General features: G+C 47.8%; 1 protein-coding gene across 2 annotated transcripts in view; it reads left to right on the top strand.

Annotated features, from left to right (window-relative positions):
* The window catches only part of SNURF (SNRPN upstream open reading frame), a 482133-nt gene that overhangs the window by 170687 nt on the left and 298021 nt on the right, over positions 1–13425 (top strand). Inside the window, exon 1 of one of the 2 annotated variants that reach the window (XM_049782718.1) lies at positions 12415–12420. The exons of the other annotated variant lie outside the window; for it this stretch is intronic. The gene's annotated coding sequence lies outside the window, so the exon portion shown is untranslated. Of the gene's footprint in view, positions 1–12414; positions 12421–13425 lie in introns of those variants that run through there. 2 annotated transcript variants of the gene reach the window in all.

The following is a 13425-nucleotide window of genomic DNA, read 5'->3' as shown; positions in this document are numbered from 1 at the left end:
GTTATCAATGAACCTCAGAGTGCACACTCGTCACCCTGTTCAATGCTTCAATGCCAGTTTTGTTCACATTGGCCAATCTCTTCAGCTCAGAATGCTAAAATTTTTTGCTCTAGTGATACTTGACCAACTAATTTTGCCAGGTTAATGCTTGTGTCTCACAATGCAGTGGTGATTGAGCTGAGGGCTGATAACCATAAGGGTGAGAGCTGGTTGCACCAGCCTGTGTTCAAGGTCAGCTGGGGTCCCAGGAATGTAAGAAATGTCCTCTGGGCCCCAGTGGTATCTCCCAGATCAGGAGGTCAAGTATGCTGAGTTTTGAATTTTGAAATCGATGGACTTTTTTCTTCTTTAATTTCTCATGGAACTTCTTTTTCAGCTACTTTATCAGCTCTTTTCTTCAATGCCAGACACAAAAATGTTTCTGTTTCCCATAATAAAATCAAGGACACGTATTTTTGTTTCCACCCCTTGAAAATTCCTCTCAGGATCAACAGATTGCTCTAATGAAATGTTATTTTCTGACATGAGGCACCTTTCTTAATTTTCTGTCTGAAATATTATTATTATATGTGTTACTTGCTGACTTAAACCCCAAATTTATTCTTTCCCTTTTCTTTTCTCTCCCCTTCAATTTCACTGTTCACTCAGGCTCAAGGCAGAAATCCAACCACCCCCCTCTCTCTTCTCTGACATCCTCCTTCTCTGTGGAGGACTCTCATTCTCACCCTCCCCCCTTCCACTCACCCTGAATATAGTAATTAGAAGAATAGTTCGAGAGGAGAAAGAATGTCGATCAAATCAGCCCCAAACTCTTTACTGATTTCTTTTTGCTCTTTAATACAATTTGCTTGATTATTATTGCCTACAAGGACTGGCCTATTGCCCCCCCCCCATTCTGCCTTAATTATATGCCCCTCTACTTCACCATCAAGAATGTAAAACCTTTATTATCATGATTTTCTGAACAATTCTCCAGTGGTGCTTCATGGGAATACTCAACCCATCACCATGGCCGATCACTGGGAGAACCTGAAAATCCAATGATGCTAAGAAGCTGTTAGGGCCGATGGTGCCAAGGATTCCTTGGTCTGCTCTGTGGATGCCCAGAAACTTCAAGGATGGACCTAACCATGCGCAGAAACCAGGTGGAGCCAGTATAGAACTAGAGTACATGCCACATGCAAGGCAGGAGCACCTGTACCACCTCTCTGTCCCCTGTTAATATGATTTTATTCTTGGGATTAAATTTTTTCATCAGCTGGTTTTCTGTTTAGCTTTAGATCTAAACATTTTATTCAAGGCACCATGATTTTTAACACTGTTCACAGAAGAACAGCGTAGAGTTTTGTGCATATGACAATCTAGTGAGATACCATGATTTCTAACACTGTTTGTGGTAGATGGCTCAGCATTCCATACTTACAACATTCCAGTGAGGTATCATTGGTAGATGGATGCATTTTAGGCATGCAATGATCCTACACCACACCCTCTACCGGAGTATTATTTCTCTCCACCATTACCTCAGCAGACCCTTCTCTTCCCACTCCCCGTCTTGCATCTCCTCACCTAAGCTGAGTTCTGCAGATCAATTCTTGTGTTCTGTTGCTTTGAGTATGAGCTATTTCCTTACTACATTTTCCCTTTTGTCCCACATATGAAGGAGATCAGTCTGTTCCTTCTGACTAACTTCACTCAGAATGATGCTCTTCAGATCCAGCTGCAATGTGGTAAGTTGAATGATTTCATCTTTTTCTTAGAGTTTGGTGGTAGGATCCCATTGTGTAGAGTTACCCTAATTTCTTTCCTGGCTATCTGTTCTTGGACACTTGGGTTGTTTTCAGATCTTGGCTATTTTGAATAGGGTTACAATGAGCATAGGGGTGGGATTTGGGGAGTAAGATTTTGAGGCCTTTGGTGTAGATACCAAGAAGTGAGATTTTTGCATTTTTTAAAAAATGTTTATATATTGCTTTCTAAAGTGGTTAAACAAGTCGACTAAATAAGATGAACATTCCTTTTCTTCCCACATCTATGCCAGCAATGATTGTTGTTTTATTGTTTTTTTTTGTTGTTGTTGTTTCCTTTGTTTTGTTCTTGTTTGGGGGCCACATCTGGTGTTGTTTAGGGTTACTCCTGGCTTTGCACTCAGCAATTACACTTGTTGGTTCTTGGGGGTACCATATGGAATGCCAGGGATTGAAACCAGATAGGCCACATGCAAGGTGCTTGTTCTACTGCTGTGCTTTCACTCCAGCTCTGTTTTTGTTATTTTTGATGTATGATAGTCTCACTGGAATGGGGTGATATGTCATTGTTGTTTTTAGTTTCATTTCCTTGATGTGTAAGGATGCAGAGTATTTTCCCTGTTCCTGTTGCCCATCTATATGTCTTCTTCAAGGATGTATAAGTTCATGACTTTACTACTGTTTTTTTAGGCTGGGATTTTTTGTTTTCACATTAAAGTATTTTTAAATATATCTTAATATACAGCACTTGCATTTGTATAAAGACATATAAAGCACTTGGCACTCGGATAAAGCTTCACAAGGGCCTTATGTCTTGAATATGAAACCTTTTTCAGATGAATAGTGGAAAAATATCTCGTCCCAGTATTTGGGTGTCTTTTTTTGTTTCTTTTCCAACATGGACACTTTGTGATTTTGATGCAATACCATTTGTTTTTCTTTGCTTGTCCAGTGACTCTGAATCATAAAGATGTCACTAGACTCAGTGTCCTTAAGGGTTTCTTCATAAAATAACAGATTTGATTTAAAATGAAAAGATGATTGACTGTATTATTGCATGCATGCGCAAACAGAGACAGAGATGCTTTTTCTAAGATAAATGGAAAAAATGTACACATTTCAGAACCAAGAACTGTAGTCACATTCCCATTGCAATTTTTCGATATCTTAATGAAATGCCGACTTCCACATTCTCAGTACCCTGGGCTTAAATTCCCCGGCATGATGCACTATTATGAGAAAATAGAATAAGTCTTCTGGTTATAACTAGGCTTTGACCAAAATTTAGTAATGCCCCACAATGAACTCTGAACCCAAAATGAAATGGAGGTAGAAAATTTGTGGAATTTTTTTGCTTTTTATGGCTTTTTTAAACTTCAAGAATCCAAATAAAATTCAGAAGAAATCTTTAAGAGTAAAAGGGTTTTTCTATTTTTCTTTATAGACCAGAAAGATAAAGAGTAAGGCAATTAAGAATGTCCGACAATGACTTATTTTGCAAGTCTGGTAAGTGTGTGTGTGTGTGTGTGTGTGTGTGTGTGTGTGTGTGTGTGTGTGTGTGTTGGAATATTTGAGAAGGGATCAAAAGTAATGGTGGAGGGGTTGTCACTTTGGTGATGAATATGATTCATTGACTTTCTATTCTTTAGGCATTAGTAATAGGGGCGAGAGAGATAGAATGGCAGGAAGAAAGGGCACTTGCCTTGCATGCAGCCAACTTGAGATTGGTCCCTGGCAACTCCACAGAAGTCCTGAGCCTTGCAAAGAGTCATCTCTCACAGCAGAGCCAGGAGGAACCACCCAGAGTGATGAATGTGGTCCATTCTGCATAAAAACATTCATATGAACACTACTGGAAAGCAGTTAGGGTGCACATATAAAATGGATAAATGAACAAAGGCTATGAAGCATGCCTGGCATGGACCAACCCATTTTTATTCCTGGAACCACTATTTTTTACTTTTTTTTTTTTTAAAGAAAATGCATCGCAGAGTAGACTACAATACATTTGTTTTCAGATAAGAGAGAGCAAAGTTATTTAAATAAAAAGGAAGAGGAGAGGGGGCCGGGCGGTGGCGCTAATGGTAAGGTGCCTGCCTTGCCTGCGCTAGCCTCGGACGGACCGTGGTTCGATCCCCCGGCGTCCCATATGGTCCCCCAAGCCAGGAGCGACTTCTGAGCGCATAGCCAGGAGTAACCCCTGAGCATCACCGGGTGTGGCCCAAAAACCAAAAAAAAAAAAAAAAAAGGAAGAGGAGAAATGTTTTAAAGAAAGAAAAACGAAATGGTAGATAGCAAGAATAGTTTGTCCAGAAATTCAAAGCACTACTGCTGATATGTGGCTTTTAGGGGTGTGTTCTCAGCTGCCAGGCCCCCTGGAAGAAGGAGGATGGATGTGGGTGGGTGAGGACTCCCAGTTGGTGCTCAAGAGACCCTGAGGCTCCTTCTGATTCCTGACTATCAGAGCCTGAGGTGCTATGTTACCTTGCTGTGAGGAAGTGACGGCTCACCAAGGCCACCAGTCACTCTGGGCTTCAGAAGACATGACCACAGAGGGTTAGAGATCAAAGAAGTACTAAGTAGCAAACCAGACTCAACCATACACAGTGCGCAACCTTATCCCCTGTTCTCACTCTCCCTCTCTTTTTCCCTTTCCCTTCTCTCTCTCCACTCCCCCCTCTCTCGTCTCTCTTCTCTCTCCCATATAATGGGGTTTTGCAGGAAATTTTGAGTTATTATTATTTTTTGTTTGGCGACCATGCCTGTCATGGTCAGGGGTTACTCCTGGCTCTGACCTCAGAAATCATTTCTGCCAGACTCGGGCAACTCTATGGGATGCCAGATATTGAACCTGAGCCAATGCCTTGCTGCATGCAAGGCTTTAAATAATCAGTGTGGTTGGAGGTTTTCATCATTTTATTTCTGCATTTTCTAAGTTACATTGGAGCACTTACCTCTTTGTGTCCTAGAAACTATTTGCTCAATTCAATCTTTAAAAAAATATCTCACCTGTCTCAGGCCCAGTTCTGAGCATCACTGTGTTTGGCCCGATGAACAAACAATGATGACAATACAACCAACTCACATACTTCACACTTGTGAAAATGAATAAGATCAAGAAGACATAAGAGGTTTGGAGAGATAGTTCTTGGGTAAGGCACCACTACTTTGCACCCAGCCAACCTGGGTTTTCCATCCATAGTACTGCCCAGAATTCCCTGATCCTTGCCAGGAGTGACCACCAAACAGCAAAGAGGGAGTGTGTTCTCACATTGGTGAGAACATAGAGAAAAGAGGGTCCTTATGTACTCTTGATGGAACCATGTCGATCACATTTTGCTATCGTCATTAAGGAAGACCATGTTGAGATTCCTCAAAATATCAAAACTATAACCACCATAGGATCCAACAAGTTCATTTCTCAAACTAAATAAAATCTATCTCCAGGACAGAAAACATCCATCCAAAAGAATGTATGCATGCTGCTACTCACCGAAGACTACTCAGTAAAAGAGCTAAGAGTTGAAATCAACCTAGGTGTCCAACAACAGATGAGCCAATCATGAAGATGTGGTACATAAAAACAATGGAATACTACATCGCTGTAAGGAATAATGCAGTCATATAATTTGTTGCAATATGGATGGAACTGGAAGATACTATGTAAAATGAAGTAAGCCAAAAGAAGAAAGATAAGTACAGAATGATATAATTTATATGTGGTATTTATGCCATGGCTTAACTGGGGGTTGTTGAGAACACTCTTGGCCCCAAAGTATAGTGAGGAGAAGGAATAAAATTGAGTGGAGGAGGATAAAAACAAATATGAAATGATAGGGGCCAAGAGGTTTCAGGTGCATTGATGGGGTTAAGAAAGGACAGAACTACACATCTAAGCCACAGAGTCAGCCACCATTGAAATTACGACACCCACCCTTAAAAATGTACCTCTTAAAAAAGGTACCTCTTATGCTGGCAGGCTGGGGTGGGTGGTGGTGGCACGGGATGGCTTCTGGGCACATGGGTAGAGAGAGGTTGACATTGTTGGTGGGTGGGATTGGTGCTAAACATTGCATGTCTAAAACCCAACTATGAGAAATTTTGTAAACCACAGTGATTTAAATAAAAATTATGGACAGTGCCCCCATGTTCATTAGAGGACTATTCAAAACAATAATCTAGAATCAACTTCATGGATAATGGTGGATTAAGAGAGTATCGTGTATATATACATATATTTACATATATATGTATATATGTATATATACATATATACACACACACACACACAGAGAGCAATAATGTCATAAAAAGGAATGTTTGGGATCAGAAAGAAGATACTGGGCATTGCACACAGCTTGTATGTGGCTAATTCTGGTTCAATTCTAGCCACCTATACTGTCTCCCTGCACTGCCTGTAAGCTCCTGAACATGTATTGGGTAGCCAGGGTGATCACTGATACCCCCAGGGTCATGGAGTACAGGCCTCAGTGGTCCTGCATCCTGAGAATGGCCATGGCTTTCTAGAACACTGAGAGGTCCTCAAGCCCCTCAAAATAGAAAAAGGAAGGTTAAGCATCTGCTAGAGAATAAAGATATCTTGGGAACTGTGTGAAGTGAAAGAAATCAAATTAAATGAGCAAAGATGGGATGATCTCCTGTGTTGTGTCCAAACAAATCCAAGAGATAAATGTTTACAATCCAGAAACAAAATTACAAAGACCAGTGATGGAGAAAGGTGGAACATGAACAAGAAGATGGTTTATTTTTTTTTACTTTACTTAAAGAAAATCACAAAGTTGACATTGTTGAGCATAATAACTTTGTTTTCATATGAGTGAGAACAAAGTTCAAAAAAAAGAATAGGAAGAAAAATAGAAAGAAGAAAGAAGAGAAGAAATACAATTTTAAAGAAAGGAAAATACAGTAGTAAGTACATTTGGGAAAATTATTGCATTTGACCATTTTTTCCCCACTCACTGCTCCTGAGACCAATTGGCCCTTGGGCCCCATCCACTCTTTTTCTTTTCTCAATTTGTATGAAGACATAGAAATCTAGGCAGAACAAAATGATTCAAGTTCTAAGGTTCTATGAAAAAGGTGGGGGCCGCCCCTATCTAGAATATAAATAAAATTAAAAGAAGAAAAGGAAAAGGGGGAGGGGTAGATGTGGTTTTTGTTTTTGTTTTGCATAGGCACAGCGAACGTTGGGGGGATTAGAAAGGAAATTCCATTGGCCAAAGAGATACAGGGTGGCTGTGGCTCCGCCCCTGAAGCATACTGTCATGAGACCAACTACAGCTTCCAGGCGTGTTGGTTGTCTAACCCCAAGGTCTCTCTTTATGGTTTCAGAAAAGTTCTGCTCAGTCACGGTTGTCAAAGTCAGTCTTCTGTCATCAGACATCTCGCAAAACCCTTTTTAAAGTAACCAACGCAGGCTGGAGATACATGGCTGGAATTCAGATACTACTGCCTTGCCTGTGGTCAGCTGGATTTGATCCCCAGCACTGAATGGATTTCCTGACCACTGCCAAGAGTGATCTCTGAGCACAGACCAGGAGTACAGCCTATGCACAGCACAGCTGGTTGGGGCCCAGCAACCAGAGGGAAAAGTAAATGAATCTTGGTGATACAACATGCACCTCTATGACCATATTTATTTAACACTGCTATGCATACAATGGAGCTACTAAAAGTATGTCTCAAAACATCAGATGACTAAGAATTTGTGCCCACAATTTTCAGTAATCAGTTTCAAATTCATCATCTGTAACGGATAATGAAGTTATATACCCAAAATGTTTTATGTCATCCATTTTTCTAAACACAGAAATGCTAAACCCACTTACGTTTTGGGTTCATTTTTTGGTGGTGTCAAAGAAACGGCTGAAAGTAATTATTGCATACATCCTTTTCTCCTGTATTTCTAATTTGTCTGTATTACTTATGCTTTAAATGGGGGCAATTCTATGCTATTTTTTATGTGTGGTTGAATAGATCTTTATAATATTGCTTTTGTTTGTTTATTCTTGGGTCACATCCGGCTGTGCTCAAGTTTCACTCCTGGCTCTGTGCTCAGGGCTTGGGGAAACATATCGGATGCGGGGGACTGAACCCAGGTTTGCTGTGTGCAAGGTAACCACTTTCTTTACTCATTGTACTATATTGCTCAGGCCCTATTTTAGTGTTTTTACCTCCTACATCAAGTTCTTACCAGAAGCAAACATTCATGGATCCCTGAGTTACATGTCAAAGGAATGGTGAAAACGACAGCTCTAATCTTTTACATCAGCCACTAAAAAAGAGATCTTACATTGAATGAAAAGTGTTGAGTGCTACTGGTGGGGTGGGCGGATAGCTTGGCTTAGGGGCCTTTCTCCCTGGAAGGGAAGGTCAGCAGTAGGGTGAGTACCATTTGGAGGGAAAGGGAGTGAGTGTAGAAGACTTTCCAAATATAGGAAGCACTTAACTACGTAACAAGCTAATTGAAAACATTTCTCTTTCACGAAGATCCTAGACGCAAAAGCCATTCATTCTCGTCCGAATCGTATACACTAAACATTCTCAGTATTTTTCTATGTCCCTACTATTAGGTGCCACTCTATTTGATTAAGGTAAGAATACTTTCTCCCTTCAGGACTTGCATAAAATGAAGTTAATTACAGTGAAATCTGTCTGTGCTTGGGAGAAAAAAGAAGGGAGGCTCCAACTGGCAGGAGAAGTGGAAAGCAAACACCCCATTTGGGGAGGGGATGTTTTCCCAGGCCTTGTTAGTCCAGCCGTTCAGTCTGGTCTGGACTAGAGACCAAAGGTCAGCAGACCCCAAACAAACTCTCTCCCCTCCTCCAGCGAGAAGAACTTAAGAAATACTCCCCCAAATTCTCTGACATATCCATTCCCAACCCAGGAAGATCATCGGAGAGTCCCTTTCTCTGCACCCCAAGTTGCTGGCATGAGCAGCCTTTTCCCCCCTCCAGCTCGCGTGACTGGGCTGCCCAGTCACAAGACTTGTGGTGTGTGTTGGGGGGAATTGGAGGCTCCATTTACTGGGTGCCCTGCCTCTGGAATCCAGCCCTGCATGTCTGGAGGAGGAACTGGGTGAGGGGGTGCAAAGCAATTTTGGAGTAGTTCCTCCTAAATATCAGAGCAGAGAGCAAGACAAGGGGTGGGGGTTCAGGCTGTGGTTGGGGAAAGCATAGAATCAGCAGCTGCTGAATGAGGCTGTGTGGTCAAGGGGCCAATCCAGGCAGTGGAGAAAGAGTTGGACCACCAGCATCGTGGGGGGGGGGTGAGGTGCTCCAGAGATGGAACTTCCTGGAAAGTCTCACAATGGAAGCTTTTAAAGGGGCAGAGCTGTTCTGCCAAGGGGAAATGCTTGGAGGGACAGAAGGAAAAGTGGTAAAAAAAAAAAAAAAAGTCTTGCGTAATTCCAAGCAGTCTCTGATTCTGGAGAAGATAGAGGGGTGGTGTGTGTGTGTGTGTGTGTGTGTGTGTGTGTGTGTGTGTGTGTTGAGAGAGAGAGGAGAGATTTGGGGAGAGGGGAGAAGAGAGAGAGGGGGGGGGGAGGAAAGAGAGATTTGGGATAATCACTTTGCTTCTGAAAAAGAGGCAGGTATGTTTTTGAGTGTGTTTGTGTGTGTGTGTCCCGCTCCTCTGGAGAGGTTCCATGTCCCAGGAAATTCACTAATCCAGGGTGAGTACCACCTGTCCTCACTTAAGTGTCTTGATGTCCTTTAAGCACCCCCAGCCTGCCAGTGTCAGCACCGGGGAGATCAGAACCCCTCTGCCCTAGTGGGTCTCCACTAGTTTGGTTTGGGGGCTAAGTGGTGACTCAGTTTCCTGGAACAGGGGTCTGGCTGTGCCCTGTGATTTCTAGACCTCTGGGATGTACAGGGTTACTGCTATCCCCTCCCCTTTTGGTGGAACGAAAAACTTTATGATTTATCTCCATCAGCCCCCCCCCCCAGTCCTGCCCGCACCCCAATCTCCCTTCTGAGGGATTACTCAGTGGCTAATGCCCGCCTGTCCCTCTCCCTCGGTGTCCTTCAAGTCCATCTCCCCAGTCTTGTTACGTTAGCCCAAGAGGTGTGCCTCAATTCTTCGGCAAGGTCAGGGGTCAAACCTTGACCTCCCGGGTAGGCAGGAATGAAAGGAACTGGCACTTTTTGTTTGATCAGAAGATGATTTGTTTTATTACTGTGAGGATTCATTAGAAAAATAAAACTTCTAGATGTGTGTTTGGGAGCGAGCAGGTGGAGCAGGGAGCTAAGAAACAGGAGTTTTAGGAAAGAAACTTTCTAAGAAGCTGTTGATGCTGCACTTATTTTGGGGGGGGTGGTGTCCAAATCCCAACTCCTAAGATTTATAACGTAGGAAAAAGTTAATTTTGTCCCTGTTTCACGAAACTGCATGGTGCAGAGGTGATAAATGCCTGAATGTTAAGTGTATTGTGAGGGTTAAAGAGGAGGAGGAAATGCCTGAGTCTTTTGAGGCCCACGCAGACAGACCTTAAATTTTTCTAAACTAGAACTGCAAGAAAGGAACCAAAACACGAACGGTTAATGCTAGGGATGGACTGCAGAGCCATTTGGCTTTTGTTTTTCTACTTTTCCTTATTTGTCAAAGTCTTGGACACGTAACTTGAACGTTTTTTTAAACCACTCTGAACTTTCCACATTTCTGAGTAATGGTTTGACCCCCGCCCACAGCCAGACACAGCACCACGGCTGCGATATGGAAGACGAGCATTCTTTGTCTCCATAGGTCCCCGAACCCCGAGCACATGTGTTTGTAGAGCAGAAAGGACACTTTCCAACAATGATTGTATCACAAGGGATCTTTAATGTTGGACTCGAAGAAAGTTGACTCACGGTGGGGTTGTATTTTTATGAAGTGTGCCCAAACCCCACATTGAGACTGTCGCTCCACACAGATGTTCCAGCGGCCCAAGGAATTCATTCCCAGGGCAGGGGAGGGATGGTGGAGGGTGGGTGGGGAGCTCGAGTGGGCCAGGGGCTTGATCGGTGGGTGCTGAGGCGTCCTTCCCAACTCCCCAGGCGCCCGTCCCCTCCCCAAGCCCCGTAGAAAGAGATAGGAAATGTCTCAACGTGTGTCGGTCCGCTTGGCACATCCGTGGTACAAAAGTCAAGAAAAGGGGCAAGAGAGAGCAAGATCAGCACCTGGCGAGCCAACTCAAGGGGAAAGAACATGCACACGGGGTGGGCAGAAGGGGCCGGAAACAGGGCGTTCCGACCAAGGCAGAAAAAGGCCCAGAGAGGGAGAGGCTGGCAGGACCCCCGACCCTCTGGCCGAAGTGGACGGGGCGGCGCGGCCCTGCGCGGCGGCAGCGAGCGGGTGGGCGGCGCCTCCTCCCACCCCGCGCCGGGCGACAGCACAGCGGCCTCCAGCCGGGGCGCCCGCCTAGTCGTCGGGGCCGCTGCCGGGGGCCTCGGGGGCGTCGTCCCGGTCCTCCTCGCGCTCCCGCTCCCGCCGGGCGCGGGCCTCCTCGAGCGCCTCCCGGTAGCGCGCCGGCCAGGCCTGCGGGTCCTTCCTGAAGACGCGCGCCAGGAACTCCATGATCTGCAGCTTGGAGATCTCGCGGCGGGCGCGCGCGCCCCAGAAGAACTCGTACTCGGGCGGCTCGACGTGGGGCACGCGCCGGCACCGGAGGTAGTCCTGCTGCACGAAGTCGCGCGTGACGAGGCGGCGCACGTCGCCGAAGGTGGAGTGCTTCTTCCAGGGCCGCAGCCCCAGCACGCGCAGCACGTTCCACACGGCGCCCTCGCGCGCGCCGCGGCCCTTGACGTAGATGAGGCTGAGGATCATGAGCAGCAGCCCGGTCATGGGCATGCGGTTGCCCAGCGCCACGCGCTCCAGCTCGGCGGGCGCCAGCGCCTTGACGAGCGCGAACTCCATGCTGTGCAGGCTGCGCAGGCGGAGGCGCAGCCCGAAGACGCGCGCCAGCAGCAGGCCGGCGCGCCGCACGATGCCGCGCACCCAGCGCTGGTAGCCGCCCAGCACGTCGCGCACCATGTCGGGGAACCACAGGCCCAGGCGCTTCTGCTCGCGCGCCAGCACGTACCACATCAGCTCGTGCGCCTTCTGCGCCAGCTGCGCGGGCTCGGGCGCGGGGGGGCTGCGGGGCGTCGGCCCGGGCCTGCGCGGGGTCGTCGTCCTCCCTCTGCTCCTCCTCCTCCGCCCGCTCCCGCGGCGCCTCTCCCGGCACGCGCGCGCCTCCCTGGGCGGCCCCGGCCGTGCGCTCCCGCTCCGGGCCGCCGGGTCCCCCCGGCTGCGGCTGCGGCTGCGGCTGCGGCTGCGGCTCGTCCTCGGGGCGCGTCGGCGCGGGCGTCGGCTCGCGCCCGGGCTGGCTGGCGTGCGCCATGGCGCGGTGCAGGCGAGGCAGGGCCGCGGCTGCGCGCGAGGAGGGCGCGTCCGGCGTCGCGGCTCGTCGGGCTGGGCTGGGCTGGGCTGGGCTGGGTCGGGCCGGGCCGGGCCGGGCCGGGCCGGGGCGCCGCTCGCCGGCTCGCTCGCTCCTCGCTCCCCGCTCCCCGCTCCCCGCTCCCCGCGCGGGCTCCCCGAGAGGAAGTGGCGCGTTGCGGCCGGGCGGGCGGGCGGGCGGGCGGGCGGGCGAGGCGGGGCGAGGCGAGGCGAGGCGAGGCGGGGCGGCGGCGGGCTGTGCGCTTGCGCGCGCGCGCGGGACTCAGGCGAGGCCGTGCCTCGGGGAGGGACCCCCCCACGGGCCATCCCCGCCCCCGGGGGCTCCCTCCCCGCGTTGCAGCCCTTCCAGCCCTACCTACCCCGCCGCCGTGAGTTGGTGCCAGCTGCCAGGCCTGGGGGCTGAGGGCGAGCACTGGAGGAGGAGAAAGTGGCACGGGCCACATGCCGACTGACTTCGCACCAGCTACCTGCATGTGCAGAAGTTCAGATGCTCAGGGTTGACTTTTCCTTTTTTCTTTCTGTTTCTTGACACCCCGCATCTCTGCACTCCTTGGGGTGCTCCGGGAGCAACCTCAGGGAGCCAGGGACGGAACTCAAGTCAGCTTCTGCAAGGCTCTGCCCACTGAGTTTCTTTTTCCGAGGGAAGGTCCCCATGGGGTAGACTGAGAGCCAAGGCAGAAATGAGTCTGGGGTCCCTGTGGGAGCACAGTCAGGGGAGGCCCGCCCTGAGAACGGGGATGAGGATTGAGCAATGGGGGTGCTCAGAAAGTTTGGAGACTCGGCAGAGCGGGTATGAACGGACAATCCCAAAGCTCTGCTTAGTGGCAATGGGTTCGTGACAAGCAGAGAAATGCGTGTCCGCCTGGGGAGGGGTCTTACACACTCGAAGACCGCTTGGATTTGCACCTGAATCTCTCCAATATCTATTACAATGCCCTTGTTGGATCTCTTCTGCCATTTCTGTCCCAGCGCCTTCTGCCAGGACCTCCACTCCGTTCTTTGTGACACTTCACCTTCTCAAGTACAGCCCCCTAGTTCTGTGCGCCGGGTTGGCAGACACAGCTACCTCCTGAATGTATGTATATCTCATCATCTAGAGGACCAGCTAGAGGTTTGAGCTTCGAACTAGGGGTCTTTGTGTGTTTCCAAGTACAGAAAATAGACCCACGGAGGGCAAAGGTGAAGGGCCACCTGAGAAACAGGGCTCCTCGTGACACAAGTCCCTTTAGTCTGATCTTTT

This window comes from Suncus etruscus, chromosome 11, assembly GCF_024139225.1.
Source record: "Suncus etruscus isolate mSunEtr1 chromosome 11, mSunEtr1.pri.cur, whole genome shotgun sequence".
Lineage (NCBI taxonomy): Eukaryota > Metazoa > Chordata > Mammalia > Eulipotyphla > Soricidae > Suncus > Suncus etruscus.
The sequence above is the reverse complement of the archived record's forward strand: the minus strand, read 5'-3'. Positions and strand labels throughout refer to the sequence as shown.